The sequence below is a fragment of the Engraulis encrasicolus genome, chromosome 15, assembly GCF_034702125.1.
Source record: "Engraulis encrasicolus isolate BLACKSEA-1 chromosome 15, IST_EnEncr_1.0, whole genome shotgun sequence".
Classification (NCBI taxonomy): domain Eukaryota; kingdom Metazoa; phylum Chordata; class Actinopteri; order Clupeiformes; family Engraulidae; genus Engraulis; species Engraulis encrasicolus.
Genome location: NC_085871.1, coordinates 49977926 through 49992229, shown reverse-complemented (window position 1 = coordinate 49992229; position 14304 = coordinate 49977926). Strand labels below are relative to the sequence as shown.

The following is a 14304-nucleotide window of genomic DNA, read 5'->3' as shown; positions in this document are numbered from 1 at the left end:
GATTGGCTGGCCCATTACTGGCAGGACTTTTATGTTGATAAATGTAGTTTTTGGACGTGACTTGGGTCTCTTTCCGCCCCGCTGTTGTTTTGCCGGCAGAGGATGCCGGCTGGCGTGTGAGCTGCTGCTAGCCGTGATCATTATCCGGTAGATTTGGTACCTTCAGGTAGGCATTTAATATTCATACTTTATGATGTGTCCGATCACCATATTGTCTGAATTACGGACCTGATTATGTGACTGCATTCCACTTCTAGCCATTCTTGCGTGGAACTGCACTCTGCTGTGAACTGGCGTTCACTTCGCGCTGCCTATACTGCACCGGTGTGTACCCACTTGGTTGGTGTGTCGCCCCATCATCTGTGCCCTGTGGCAGGCCTGATTTGTGGTGCTTATGCCGGTCTTGGAGTAGCCAAAGTGGTTGGCCCCTGGGTTCCTGACTGCAGTCAGTGGATGGTAAGCTGGCCTATGCTACGTTGATGTTGTTGCTCCAATGGTAACGATGACCTTAGTCACTAAATCTACCCTCACTTTCCTCAGTGTGTGGTCCAAATTGCGATTGTTCCGAACCACGGATCTATGATCAGGTTAGCGGTGCCTCTCTGACGCTGTAAGTATTCATTTCTTCCTCTTGATTGTCGCTGTCACCGATTACCTCTAGGCTAGTGAGTAATGGGTACCTGTTTGTTAACTTACAGGGGGATTGCTAGCTACACTCCTCGGAGGTTGCTGTTTTGTTGCCATCACACTCTGCGCCGGTTCCGACTGGCTCCACCTGCTCTGTCCTGCTTTTGTTTGGTTTTATTATTTTTATTTTCTGGCCTGTTTCTTGGGACGCCAGCCTCCTCGCTGCGCACTGCGCAGGTCTAGTTACCTGTGTGTGTTGTGAGTGCGTGTGTGTCTGTGCGTCTGTATGCGTGTGTGATTGTCATCTAGGCACGGCACCGGAGGCAAGTGTACACCCCCTTCAGTCAACCTACAGCGGTGTAGTTCTCCCCTCTCTCTTGCTATACAAAAGTTAAGTTGCATCTAGTCATCACTGTGTATGCAAATTGTGTAATACATTAGTATGTGTCATTCTCGCTATTGAGTGTCTCTCTCTTCTCTCCTCCCTGGATAGGTATGGAGTTGCCATAGCGCGCCGGTCTTCGGGTGGTGGATTCCCTCACTTTTCCATTGCTGTGTGCACTTGGGTGACTATTACTATTTTGCTGCGTGTAGTAGTAGATGTGTGTTTTCTTTTTATTTTGTGTGAGTACTTTATTGTGTGTGTTTATTTTGTGTGGCCTTTTCCCTAGTCTTTATCTATCCCTTTTCAACCGTGCTGCTATTGGTTAGCCTAAGCCTAGCTCCCCCCCTTTAAGAGTGACACCATTGCCCTGTCTCCCCCGTATTGGGGCGGTTCGTACGAGTGAGTGTAGCCTCCCTTCCTCTCTCGCACAGGTGCCGTGCGTGTGTATGCGTGGTGTGTGTTTGTGTGTGGCCATTGGCCATATTGCTCCACATAACGGCCCGCTAGTGGGCGTCTAATAGGGATCAGTGCAATATTGTCTGTAATACAATTCATCCATATTGTATTTTTGTAATGTATGAGTATTTGTCCCTTGCACCACCACTGCATATTTGCACATCTGTATGACTATTGTATTTGTGAAAAGAGAATAAACTCCTGCCTAAGAGTGCTCCGAACCTGTGTCCTGGTTTACTAATTTGGGGGGTAATTTCACTCCTAGGTTTCTTCCCCCACCCTAGGTGGCGTAGTCGTGCAAGAGCTGAGTTGAATTTAACTAACTGTAAACGTGCCACTGTTACATCTGGACCATGCTTCACAGTGCAGATGGACAATGTCCCAAAGCTTCATCTGAAAGCCACTAGCCATTTCTACCCCCAAAAAGTGAAATATTATTCAATGGCCCAGTCAATCACCTCACCTGAGTACGGTTGAACAAGCATTTCACTTGCTGGAGGCAAAACTGAAGGGAAAATACCCTAAGAATAAGCAGGAACTGAAGACTGTTGCAGTAGAGGGCCCGCCATAGCATCACCAGGGATAAAACCCAGTGTCTATTGATGTCTATGGATTGCAAATTACAGGCTGTAACTGACTGGAAAGTATTTGCAACCAAATAATTAAAAATTGAAAGTTTGATGTATAAATACTAGACTGTCCAATTACTTTTGGTCCCTTAAAAATGGGGTAGCACTGATAGAAAATGTCATAATTCCTTCACAGTTCACTCGATTTGGACGCAAACACCCCCATATTAAAGCTGAAAGTCTGCTGTTAATGTACATCTTGTTTGATTCATTTCAAATCCATAGGGAAAGTGTACAGCACCAAAAACATGAAAATTGTGCAGATGTCCAAATATTTATGGCCCTATTTGTATGCTAACCGAGTAGCTGAAGAAGGTTCGCCGTGAATTCGCTTTACTTCGCCTGGACGAGACATTGACATGTTTGATTTAGCTATTCACGTAACAGCTCTGGGGTGCGTTTCTCAAAAGCATAGCCAGCTAGCAACTTGGGTAATTGCCAATGGGACATTGCAAACAACAAAGTAGCAAACGTAGTTGGCAACTATGGTTTCGAGAAATGCACCCCTGACTTGCCAGCCAGCGATGAACATTCCAATTGGTTTTCACCGGACCGTTTTATAACTCATTACCATAACATTATGTGACAGATTGGTCTACACCCCTCAATCTGACTGATTTTGGTCCTTTGCCTGTGATTGGCTGGCCCATTACTGGCAGGACTTTTACGTTGATAAATGTAGTTTTTGGACGTGACGTGGCTCTCTCTTTCCGCCCCGCTGTTGTTTTGCCGGCAGAGGACGCCGGCTGGCGCGTGAGCTGCTGCTAGCCGTGATCATTATCCGGTAGATTTGGTACCTTCAGGTAGGCATTTAATATTCATACTTTATGATGTGTCCGATCACCATATTGTCTGAATTACGGACCTGATTATGTGACTGCATTCCACTTCTAGCCATTCTTGCGTGGAACTGCACTCTAGTGATGGCGAAATGAGGCTTCCTGAACCAATGAGGCTTTCATGCAAAAAGGTTCGAGCTTTCGAAGCCTTTCTCGAAGCCTCAGTTCTCACTGGCGCCATCTGGTGTGCAATGAATTGGCACCGCAGGCATTGGATTTAATTTTAACTTTTTTTCTCGCGTCTTATTTGTATCTGTTCTGTTTCAATAAATGTGATGGTGTGTGTTTATGGAATTAATTACTCGTGATTGTGGGACACTAAAATCAAGGTTAACGCTGACCCTGTGTTATCGTGGAAGTGAGAGAGCATCATTGTGTGGAGGTCGGCGCGCAACTGGGAGTGATCGGCCATAAACGCAACACAATAAGCAGCCAATTAAAATAACCAGAAAGAAATATTAGCCTACTATAATTCACATTAGGCTATATGAATTAAATGTAATTCAAGGGGTACCAACAAATATCAGTTATCCACTACTTATATTCGAACTCACAATTATTAAGATAGCACTCTGTCGCTTTCACCACTATACCAGCCTGGCAGATGATGTCATGGTTTACTTGGTCAACTTTATTAGAAAGCTACCCTGCGAAATCAAGAACTAGTTAGATTTTCATCATCATGTCGCTGCTACAGGGATTTGATCTGATGATCTTGAGAACCCAGGTCGAATACTTTAACAACTGCGCTAGCCACTTGACTCTGTATGATCCAGCTGAGTTTCCTTCTTGTAGTCAACATGAATCAACTGGTAAAGACTGTTAAAACCCGCACAAAACCTATAATTAATAAAATAGGTCTACTCTCTTATTTAGCTGTAGGCCTAGTTTAGTATTAATGATTGCTGACAGAACTGCTGTCTCGTTTATGGAATTGCTTAGCGGTAGAACTAAAACAATTTCCCACCTCGTCTTCGGAAGCGTCTCACTTTGAAAAACTAGGCTACTTCAAAAGGGAATTGGAGGTGCATAGATCATTTTGACATTTTGGTCAATCTACGGCGTGAGCTGAATTTATTGCAGAGTGGAACCAAATCAAAGTCACTAGCCTACATATCCAGTCTTAACACACACACAACACATCTTGAAAACTTGAGAAGTGCTCCGAGGCGCAGAAAGCCCGTTTGGGTAGCGGCGCGCAATGAAACCTCCACACGCCTCGCAAAATGTGAAGCCTCATCTGGCATTGTCACGTGGTTTTTACGTTGCCGACACAAGCCTCGAAGCAAGGCTTCATATGTTACGCCCACTTTTGCTCGAAGCAGGCTTCGAAGCCTCGCTTCAAGTTCCCCATCACTACTGCACTCTGCTGTGAACTGGCGTTCACTTCGCGCTGCCTATACTGCACCGGTGTGTACCTCTGGTTGGTGTGTTGCCCCATCATCTGTGCCCTGTGGCAGGCCTGATTTGTGGTGCCTATGCCGGTCTTGGAGTAGCCACAGTGGTTGGCACCTGGGTTCCTGACTGCAGTCAGTGGATGGTAAGCTGGTCTATGCTACGTTGATGTTGTTCCTCCGATGGTAACGATGACCTTAGTCACTAAATCTACCCTCACTTTCCTCAGTGTGTGGTCCAAATTGCGATTGTTCCGAACCACGGATCCATGATCGGGTTAGCGGTGCCTCTCTGACGCCGTGGGATTGCTGGCTACACTCCTCGGAGGTTGCTGTTTTGTTGCCGTCACACTCTGCGCCGGTTCCGACTGGCTCCACCTGCTCGTCCTGCTTTTGTTTGGTTTAATTATTTTTTATTTTCTGGCCCGTTTCTTGGGACGCCAGCCTCATCACTGCGCACTGCGCAGGTCTAGTTACCTGTGTGTGTTGTGAGTGCGTGTGTGTCTGTGCGTCTGTATGCGTGTGTGATTGTCATCTAGGCACGGCACCGGAGGCAAGTGTACACCCCCTTCAGTCAACCTACAGCGGTGTAGTTCTCCCCTCTCTCTTGCTATACAAAAGTTAAGTTGCATCTAGTCATCACTGTGTATGCAAATTGTGTAATACATTAGTACGTGTCATTCTCGCCATTGAGTGTCTCTCTCTTCTCTCCTCCCTGGATAGGTATGGAGTTGCCATAGCGCGCCGGTCTTCGGGTGGTGGATTCCCTCACTTTTCCATTGCTGTGTGCACTTGGGTGACTATTACTATTTTGCTGCGTGTAGTAGTAGATGTGTGTTTTCTTTTTATTTTGTGTGAGTACTTTATTGTGTGTGTTTATTTTGTGTGGCCTTTTCCCTAGTCTTTAACTATCCCTTTTCAACCGTGCTGCTATTGGTTAGCCTAAGCCTAGCTTTCCCCCCCCTTTAAGAGTGACACCATTGCCCTGTCTCCCCCGTATTGGGGGCGGTTCGTACGACAGAGTGTAGCCTCCCTTCCTCTCTCGCACAGGTGCCGTGCGTGTGTATGTGTAGTGTGTGTATGTGGCCACTGGCGGTTTTGTTCCACATTACTGCTCGCCAGTGAGATAATAGGGAATTTGTGCAATATTGTCTTATACCATTCATCCATGTTGTATTCCGTAATGTATTACCAGTTGTCCCCTATGCATCACCACTGTACGTTGTACATTTGAACTTACCTGACTTCAATGACCTGCATGTATATTTTATTGATTTGTATTACTATTGTATCTGTGAAAAGAGAATAAAACACGAACTTGACCCTTGCCTAAGAGTGCTCCGAACCTGTGTCCTGGTTTACTAATTTGGGGGGTAATTTCACTCCTAGGTTGTCTTCCCCCACCCTAGGTGGCGTAGTCGTGCAAGAGCTGAGTTGAATTGAATTAACTGTAAACGTGCCACTGTTACAATTAGCTTGACTTGAATCGCTGAAATTCACTCTTGACGCTCAGGTCGCTTTGCTCCTGGTAAATTCGCTTTGGTTGCTTTAGTCGACGACCCTCCATAGAGAAATAATGACTTCCGTTGCTCAGGTAGTATAGGTCGCTCTTTGTGTACACATAGCTTTACTCCTCCCATTCTCTGTTCTTTTACAGAGACACTTAAAGTCCAGTAATTTTAAATCGGCCTGATAACAATAGTACAGTATACTATATGCCCTGATGGCAATACTATACTATGAGACCTGATGACAATACTATACTATACTATACTATACTATACTACACTATACTATAAACCCTGATGACAATATTACACTATACTATAAGACCCGATGACAATACTACACTATACTATAAACCCTGATGACAATACTATACTATACTATAAGCCCTGATGACAATACTACACTATACTATAAGCCCTGATGACAATACTATACTATACTATTGGGGTCATTCCAGCTGGAATCAGCAAATGGTCCCCACTCGATCCCCTCGGATTTGCTTGAAAAAAAATATATGTGATGGCTTCAACATCCAATAGAACATATACACCATTGCAGATTTCAGCTGTGCATACTTTTCCCACAAAAAAAACTGTAAATAAGGACACCTCCTCTCCCTGATTTGGCGTCACTGCCTGAGTGACCATATTCAGACTTAATTATCTCCAAAACTATTTGTGGTAGGTCCATTATTTTTTCAGGGCTAAGAGTCATAGACCTGATGAGCATACATTACAATTTGCAGCACTGTATGTCAAATTACACCTTAATACTGGCCCTCTACTTTTCTTTGAAATTAAAATTGCAAGGGTTTTCAGATGTCCATAAAAACCTCAAATTTCAACATTCAAGGTTCATCCTTGGTACATGGTCAGATATGTGCCATGACTTTCACATCACATCATATTTGATATAAGGGTCCAATGGTTGTTGAGATGCAGAGGTCCAAAGATTTGGAGCAATATTCCCAATCTATGACACCAGTTGTGAACTTGCTGTTTGGTGTCTCTGAAAGATAATATTATTATTCATAACATATCTAAAATTTGGGATGGTGTTTTGCCCCATTATTTTTATAATGAATTTTAAAAACTCATTCCTGTGTGACATGCAGGTGTACCTTAGGAGCCCTGTTACCTTTGAAAAAAATTGTGTTTACTACACGGGTCATTCCACGCCAAATCTCAGAATCATCCCGCACGACCATCTCAGATTTGGCAGAAAAAAATCAAGCAGGTTCACAAACGTCCTAATAGGAAAAAAGCAAAATTATAGCTCTCAACTCCTCATAGTTTTGTCATTAAAAATGTTTTTGTCAGGTACCCCCCTGACTCGTTTGGAACAGACTTCTCAGAGAGCCCACTTTCAGATTGCCGTATCTAAAAAACTGCTTTAAGTAGGTCCTTACAAATTTCAAGGGGTAACATTTGGAACATGTACTTGTGAAATGTGGATTTTCACACATCCTCTTGTCATTTACCGCAGTTTTCTGGCGACTTGAAGTTGCTTGAAAAATTCTCACCTTTGAATCTGTGGGCATCTTTTAAGGACTGCGGTAAGTGCTGTTTTAAAGACAGAGGTTTGATATGGACAGTGTATGTTCCCAACCATTCTGTGCATGTTATGTTGAAAGACTGATCTTCTGCGACGAACAGTTTAGAAAATATGAAGTCTTTAAAATGGAAAAACAGAAACTTGGTGCCATCTTTGTCATGTTATTTTAAAAAAAATGTCACGACTGACCACCATATTATCAACAGTTTTGGAAAGATTAGATGTCTGTTCTTAACATATCCAAAAACTGTGATGGTATTCTGCCTCATTTGGTCACAATGATTTTTCAAAAACCCACTGTTGTGTGACTTCCACAGCTCCTATGAAAAATTGATATTAGTGGCATCTTCGCCATGTTATACAAAAGAAATGACAGAACTCACCACTATGACATTCACAGTTTTAGAAAGACTCAATGTCTGTTTTTAACATATCCAAAAACTGGGGTGGTGCTCTGTCTCATTTTTTAAAAATGGACTTGTAAAAACGACTGTGTGACATCTGCAGCTTGCTGCTCTATTGAGGTGGGGCCCCTGCTCTGATCTTTGCAGGCTACATGGGGGCCCTATCTACCAGTATTTGCCATGAGGCCCTATGTGCAATTGTTCCGCCACTGTGAATGACTTGAGCAATTTGAGTCAGACATTTTTGATACAAGATATTTGACTTGAGCATTTTCGACACTCTCAATATAATACGGCAAAAAAGTAAAAGTGGCTGTTGACAGAGGTTTTTTTTTCAGCTTTTTCAGTAACTACATTTCAGTAAATCAAAGGTTATAGACGTGTGTAAACTTCATCTTTAGGCACTGAAAACCAAATACCGGAATAAAGTGATGAAATGTTGAATCAATGAAACATCCCCGTAGATCTTAAAACAAGTACATCCTGACTATCCCCACATCTCGTTGCTTTTTATTACGAAATATAACAATCTTTAATAACTTGTTTACAACTTTGATGCAGTTCTGAGACCTGCTGTGGATTATTTTGGATTGTTTATGAGATATTACCTTTTATCATGTGATTATTCTTCCTACATTTGATTTGTGTTTCACTCCATGTATAAAAGTATGTGCATATATGCAAACTTATGAGGGTTAACGTAGAACATCAAACATTAATGCTTGCATTGTTCAGCTCTGTGACAGAGTTGATCCTTGATGACCATTCAGTCAGTATTGCAGTGGTCTAGCACCATGCTCAGGGTAGCTCAGTCATGGTGATTGGAGGGGCAGGACAGCTGTTTAGTCAGGTTACCTCCTTACGAACAGTCTCCTCCTTGTGTATCATCACTGTTTTTTTCTCTTCTCCATGATAATAGAAGTGTCCCACCCCCCCAAAAAAACCATGACAAAGGTGACCTCTTCATAGAACTTGGCCCCGCCCCAGTCCTAACCATGACCGAGGAACCTAGCGCATTGTATTGGTACATGGCAAAGGTCTTTATGTTGAATTATTTGATATGTACCTCTACTAACAGAGCAAAGGTGCAGACATGATGGGAAATTTGAAATATGTTGAATTAGAATATGAAATATCTTTACAGCTAAAAGAAATATATATTTAAAAAAACAGAGTAATGCAATCGTAATGCGTAATGCAATCATCAATGAAGTTCTGCAGACATTCTGCATCAAGACTATGTGTTAACAATGCTACTTTACAAAATCAGAATGATTCAATTAATTTATCACTACTGCAATTCAAGACTTACTTTACGGTATAATAGCAAAATGTTAACTCCTACAGTGTTGAGGTTTAAACACATGGCCATAACCTTTAATTCACGGACATTTAGTTACCAAAAAATGTAGTTACCTAAAAGCTAAAAGAAAAAGATAATAAATAATAATGGTATATATATCACTCAACTGTTTCTTGACTGTGCTTCAAAAATACTCAAGTCACATTTCTTGTATCAAAAATGCCCAAGTCAAACTGCCTGTCATTCACAGTGTCAGCCCAAATAGATTGGCACCCAAAAGTCTGCAAAGGTCATGATTATGGCCCCTACCACAAATTCAGGAGGGCCCTGGACAAATGCCCTGCTTGTCCCCTTATAGCTCCGCCCCTGGTAATTCATGTGACTTAGGCATTTTCACAGGAGCTGCTGATGTAACAGCAAAGGGGTTTTTCAAGAGTCATTACAAGACATTGATGCAAAACACCATCCCAGTTTTTGGATATGTTACAAACAGACATCCTATCTTTCCAAAACTGTTCAGTTCATTGTGGTGATTGCTGTCATTGTTTTGGTATAGCATGGCAAAGTTGCCCCCCAATATCAGGTTTTCATAGGAGCAGTGGAAGTCACACAACAGTGGGTTTTTAAAAAATCACTGTGACCAAATGAGGCAGAATACCATCCCAGTTTTTGAATATGTTAAGAACAGACATCTAATCTTTACAAAACTGTTGATAATATGGTGGTGAGTCGTGACATTTTTTTTTTAACAACATGGCAAAGATGGCACCAAGTTTCTGTTTTTCCATTTTAAAGACTTCATATCTTCTAAACTGTTCATCGCAGAAGATCAGTCTTTCAACACAACATGCACAGAATGGTTGGGAACATACATTGTCCATATCAAACCTCTGTCTTTAAATCTGCACTTACCACAGTCCTTCAATGATGCCCACAAATTCAAAGGTGAGAATTTTTCAAGCAACTTAAAGCCCCCAGAAAACGGTGGTAAATGACAAGAGGATGTATGAAAATCCACATTTCACAAGTACATGTTCCAAATGTTACCCCTTGAAATTCACAAGGACCTACTTAAAGTAGTTTTTTAGATACAACACTCTGAAAGTGGGCTCTCTGAGAAGTCTGTTCCAAACGAGTCAGGGGGGTACCTGACAAAAACATTTTTAATGACAAAACTATGAGGAGTTGAGATCTATAATTTTGCACTTTTCCTATTGGGACGTTTGTGAACCTCCTTGATTTTTTTCTGCCAAATCTGAGATGGTCGTGCGGGATGATTCGGAGATTTGGCGTGGAATGACCCACACCTAAAATGAATAGCCAAGTCAGTGTACACTAAAACCAAAAATCTCTGATACCAAATCGGTGATTTTACTTGTTCAGCTCAGTATTTCAGTATATCTGACTTAACCCTCAATTCCATCCTAAGAAGATGGCCAATCCCCTTGATTTTTGTGTTCCATTTTCACACAAAGATGGCGGCTCATGGAGCCAATGGCATAGTTCCAAAATAGTTCCAGGAAGTCAACATCAAAGGAAGGAAACAAAACACCATTGTTTGGAGCAATATTTCCAATATATGACAGCGGTTGTGAACTTGCTGTTTCTTGTTTCTCGAGGAGGATATTCTTATTAACAACATATCTAAAAATTGGGATGGTGCTTTGCCCCTTTTTTTGTATAATGCTTTTTCAAATCTCAATGCAGTGTGGCATGCATCACTCAAATCCATCCAAAGTGGCGTCATGAAAAAAAAACCCACCATTTTTTAGAGCAATACCTCCAGCAATACACCAGTTGTTTGTTGTGTCTGTAAAAGGATATTTTTATTAACAACATAGCAAAAAAATAGAATGGTTTTTTGCCTCATTCCTTTTAATAGTCAGGTACACTACGTTGAGAGCTATGCGTTCGTTCAATTTTCATGGGGATTTGTAAAACTTAATATTTTTGGAATCCTTAGACCCTAAAGAGTCAGAAAAGCAATGTTTTACAATTTTCAAAAGTCATCAATGCAGTAATTTTGGGTCTTGAAAAGTGGACACAATTACACTAAAAACGCCTAGGCCAATTTGCTAATATCTTCATAAATTGAAAATAAAAATAAGTGTGAGGTAAATATTTGTATTGGAAAAGTTGTCATACTAAATTCTTAGATAGTTCAAAGGGCCTTTACACAGATTTACCACATAATTTAGTTCAGACCCCCATTTTCACACACTTTTCATTAAAAAAATTGTGTTTTTCTCAAGCGAGAAAACACTAGTAGATTGGGTAAAACAAATGAAACTTCTATGCCTCACCACACAATTTTCCCAGTTAATTACTTACATTACAATACAGGATTTTTATTACAAGTTTTCTTAAATGTTATGTTTCAATATCTTAAAGTGTAATGTACTTAACCCCTTAAGACGCGGCATTATACATTTGTTGTTACCAGTATGGCAATGACCAAGTCGTGGTGCATTACTAAAGGGCCTGTGTTATGTCATAGTATTATAGTGCTATGGTAGTTACATTTCAATGACAATTACAGCGTGCCATTGGAGGTACGGCGCGCATTAAGGGGCTACATATAAGCTAATTTACATACACACCCAAATTTGATGTTGACAAAGGCCTATTGGATGAAGCAGCCATGCTGTTGTTGAGAGTGCACTACACTTTACAATCCAGTGGTGTGCACAGACATTTTGGGGGGCAGGAGCTCAACGTGGAGGCAGGGGACATATGGAACTTCCAGCTGCCTTACTAGGTTATAGAGCAGGGGTGGGGAGCCGTTTTCATTCGAGAGCCACATAAAATTTCATAAAGTCCTTCAAGGGCTGTACTCTGAACACAAAGCAGGATTTCCCCCTGCACTTTAGACCTATATTGAAGGTGGTCACCTTTACAACAGACGCAGCTTTACTAGGTCCCCTGAAAATATAGCCTAACTTAATTGTATTGTAAATGTACAAAACATGTCATATTCCATGTGAAACTGCATAAGATTAAAATTACATTGGGGGCCGGATAAGAAGGCCTCAAGGGCAGCCCTTGAGACGAAGGTTCCCCACCATTGTAGTTAATATACTGTATTACATATGTGATATAACACAGCTATGTGAAAGTGGTAGTTTCTATATTCACATGTTTCTACACTCCCCATTGTGGCTGTGTTTCTGTGCCCGACAGAAGGAAATGAAAATAATAATAATAATAATATTATTATTATTATTATTATTATTATTATTCATTATAATAATAATATGTTTGTTTTATACAGCGCACGCCTTTCAAAACACCCAAAGTTGCAAGGTATCGTGTAGGAATGTGTGCGTGTGTCAGCGTGTGAGTGTGTGTGTGCGTTAATGTGCTTGTGGAACTAGCAGCCATAAGCCTCCAGGAAAAGAAGTGTCTTCAGGTTTTGTTTAAACATGGCCAGTGAAGGGGCGCTCTGGTTGTGGTTGGGTAGATTGCTCCAAAGAATAGGAGCAGCTACACTGGTGTCCTTGAGTCTGGAAGAGGACTGCAGGGATCTTGAGGGGGCATGGGGTGAAGGAGGTCTGTGAGGTAATGGGGTGCCAGACCATGGTGGGACTTGAAGGTTAGAAGGAGGACTTTATAATAATAATAATAATATTAATTGTATTTGTATAGCACTGTATCATACAAGGGATGCAACTCAAAGTGCTTTACAAATGAGAAAAAAGAACATAATTGTTAGAATTTAAAAGGAGAGGAAGAGAGGAGAGGCAGAGATAGCAGGAAGGCAGAAGAAGAAGAGATAGAAAGAGATTGTAGAGTCATAGGGTCAACGTAGGTTAAGACCGGGATTCTTAGATGCGTAAGGTCCATAATTCTATAATTATAGGTAATGCGTGACTTGATGGGGAGCCAGTGAAGCTGCTTGTGTATGGGGGTGATGTGCTGCCAGGGTCTAGTGCCTATCAGGATCCTGGCAGCAGAGTTCTGGACATTTGCAGTCTGTCTAAGGCCTTGTTGGGTAGACCAAGCAGAATGGCATTGCAGTAATCCAGACGGGAAGAGGTGAAGGAATGAGTGAGAGTCTCTGTAACTGTCTTAGAAAATGAAGGCCTGAGTCTGGTAGACTGGACTGCATGAGTCTGCTTGCATTTGTCTCCCTCAGCTCAATTATCTACCTTTATTTGACTGTCCCTGCAGGTAACTCTTATAATATCCTTCAGCTGAGTTTCTCAAAAATACTGAAGTAGTACTTATGTACAAGGTACCCTTTAGACAATAGCAGGCATAGACATCAATTCAAGTTTATGCGATACCTTCTCTTGTACATGCATGCTTAAACATAACACATATGTGAGGAAAAGTAGTGGATGTAGGCCTATACATTTTTAGTGATGATGTGTAGTATATTCCTGATATACTGACAAGGGGCTACCTGCTACATAGCCACTTACAGCAAATGGCCAATTCACTCTTACCAATTCACTCTTAGCTGAAAACACTCAACTGCATCATAACAATATTGCTAACAATGCAAGGAGCCAATTTAGACTTGGTCAGTAACATTTTGTTGGCAATAAGGTTATAACAGAGGTACTGTGTTAAGGCGTTGAAACTTAAGAACTACTTTGTACCACACAGTATCACCAAGCCAACAGTGATAGGCTATATTTTTTTACATGGAATACAAATTTGCCAATGTAACGGGGGGAAGAGGCTAGGGCTACAATAGAAATATAATATCAAATAAATACAGAAAATCATCATAAAAGCACAAAACTGCACAATATACTAAATTCCCACACATAGGCCTAATAAAATGCTCCCCCTGAGGTGGGGTGGATGAAGTTTGAAGTTGATGATGTAATCCTTTTGTAAGGCCGTTTTCTCAAAATGTGTTTTTTCTCCTGCTCTGATCAAATAATCTCCACTTCTATGCAACCTACCTGCACCCAACTTAACAGGTCTTTTCCTATCAAGAGTGTGAATGTTTGCACGGAGGGATTTGTTGATATCTCATTCATGATTTGATTTAGCCTACTGGTAGGTATATGACATAGGCAAAGAATCGCAAAAATAGCGAAAATAGCCCATTTTGTCGGTCAATGGCAGGCAGTATTTCCTGATTTACTGGATAACAAAAGTCACAATGCCCTCTCTAAATATATTTTTATGCAACATATCAAGAAATTTTAAAAAACAACAGCATTTGAAACTTGCTTTTTCAGGTGGCC

General features: G+C 41.3%; 1 protein-coding gene and 1 long non-coding RNA gene across 2 annotated transcripts in view; one reads left to right on the top strand and one right to left on the bottom strand.

Annotated features, from left to right (window-relative positions):
* Positions 1-14304, bottom strand: part of LOC134464325 (zinc finger protein 501-like) — a 419382-nt gene that overhangs the window by 2392 nt on the left and 402686 nt on the right. The window lies entirely within an intron of this gene.
* On the top strand, positions 4319-5658 carry LOC134464162 (uncharacterized). Its single transcript, XR_010037850.1, has 2 exons — positions 4319-4476; positions 4561-5658. It is a non-coding gene; the product is annotated as an uncharacterized LOC134464162 (long non-coding RNA).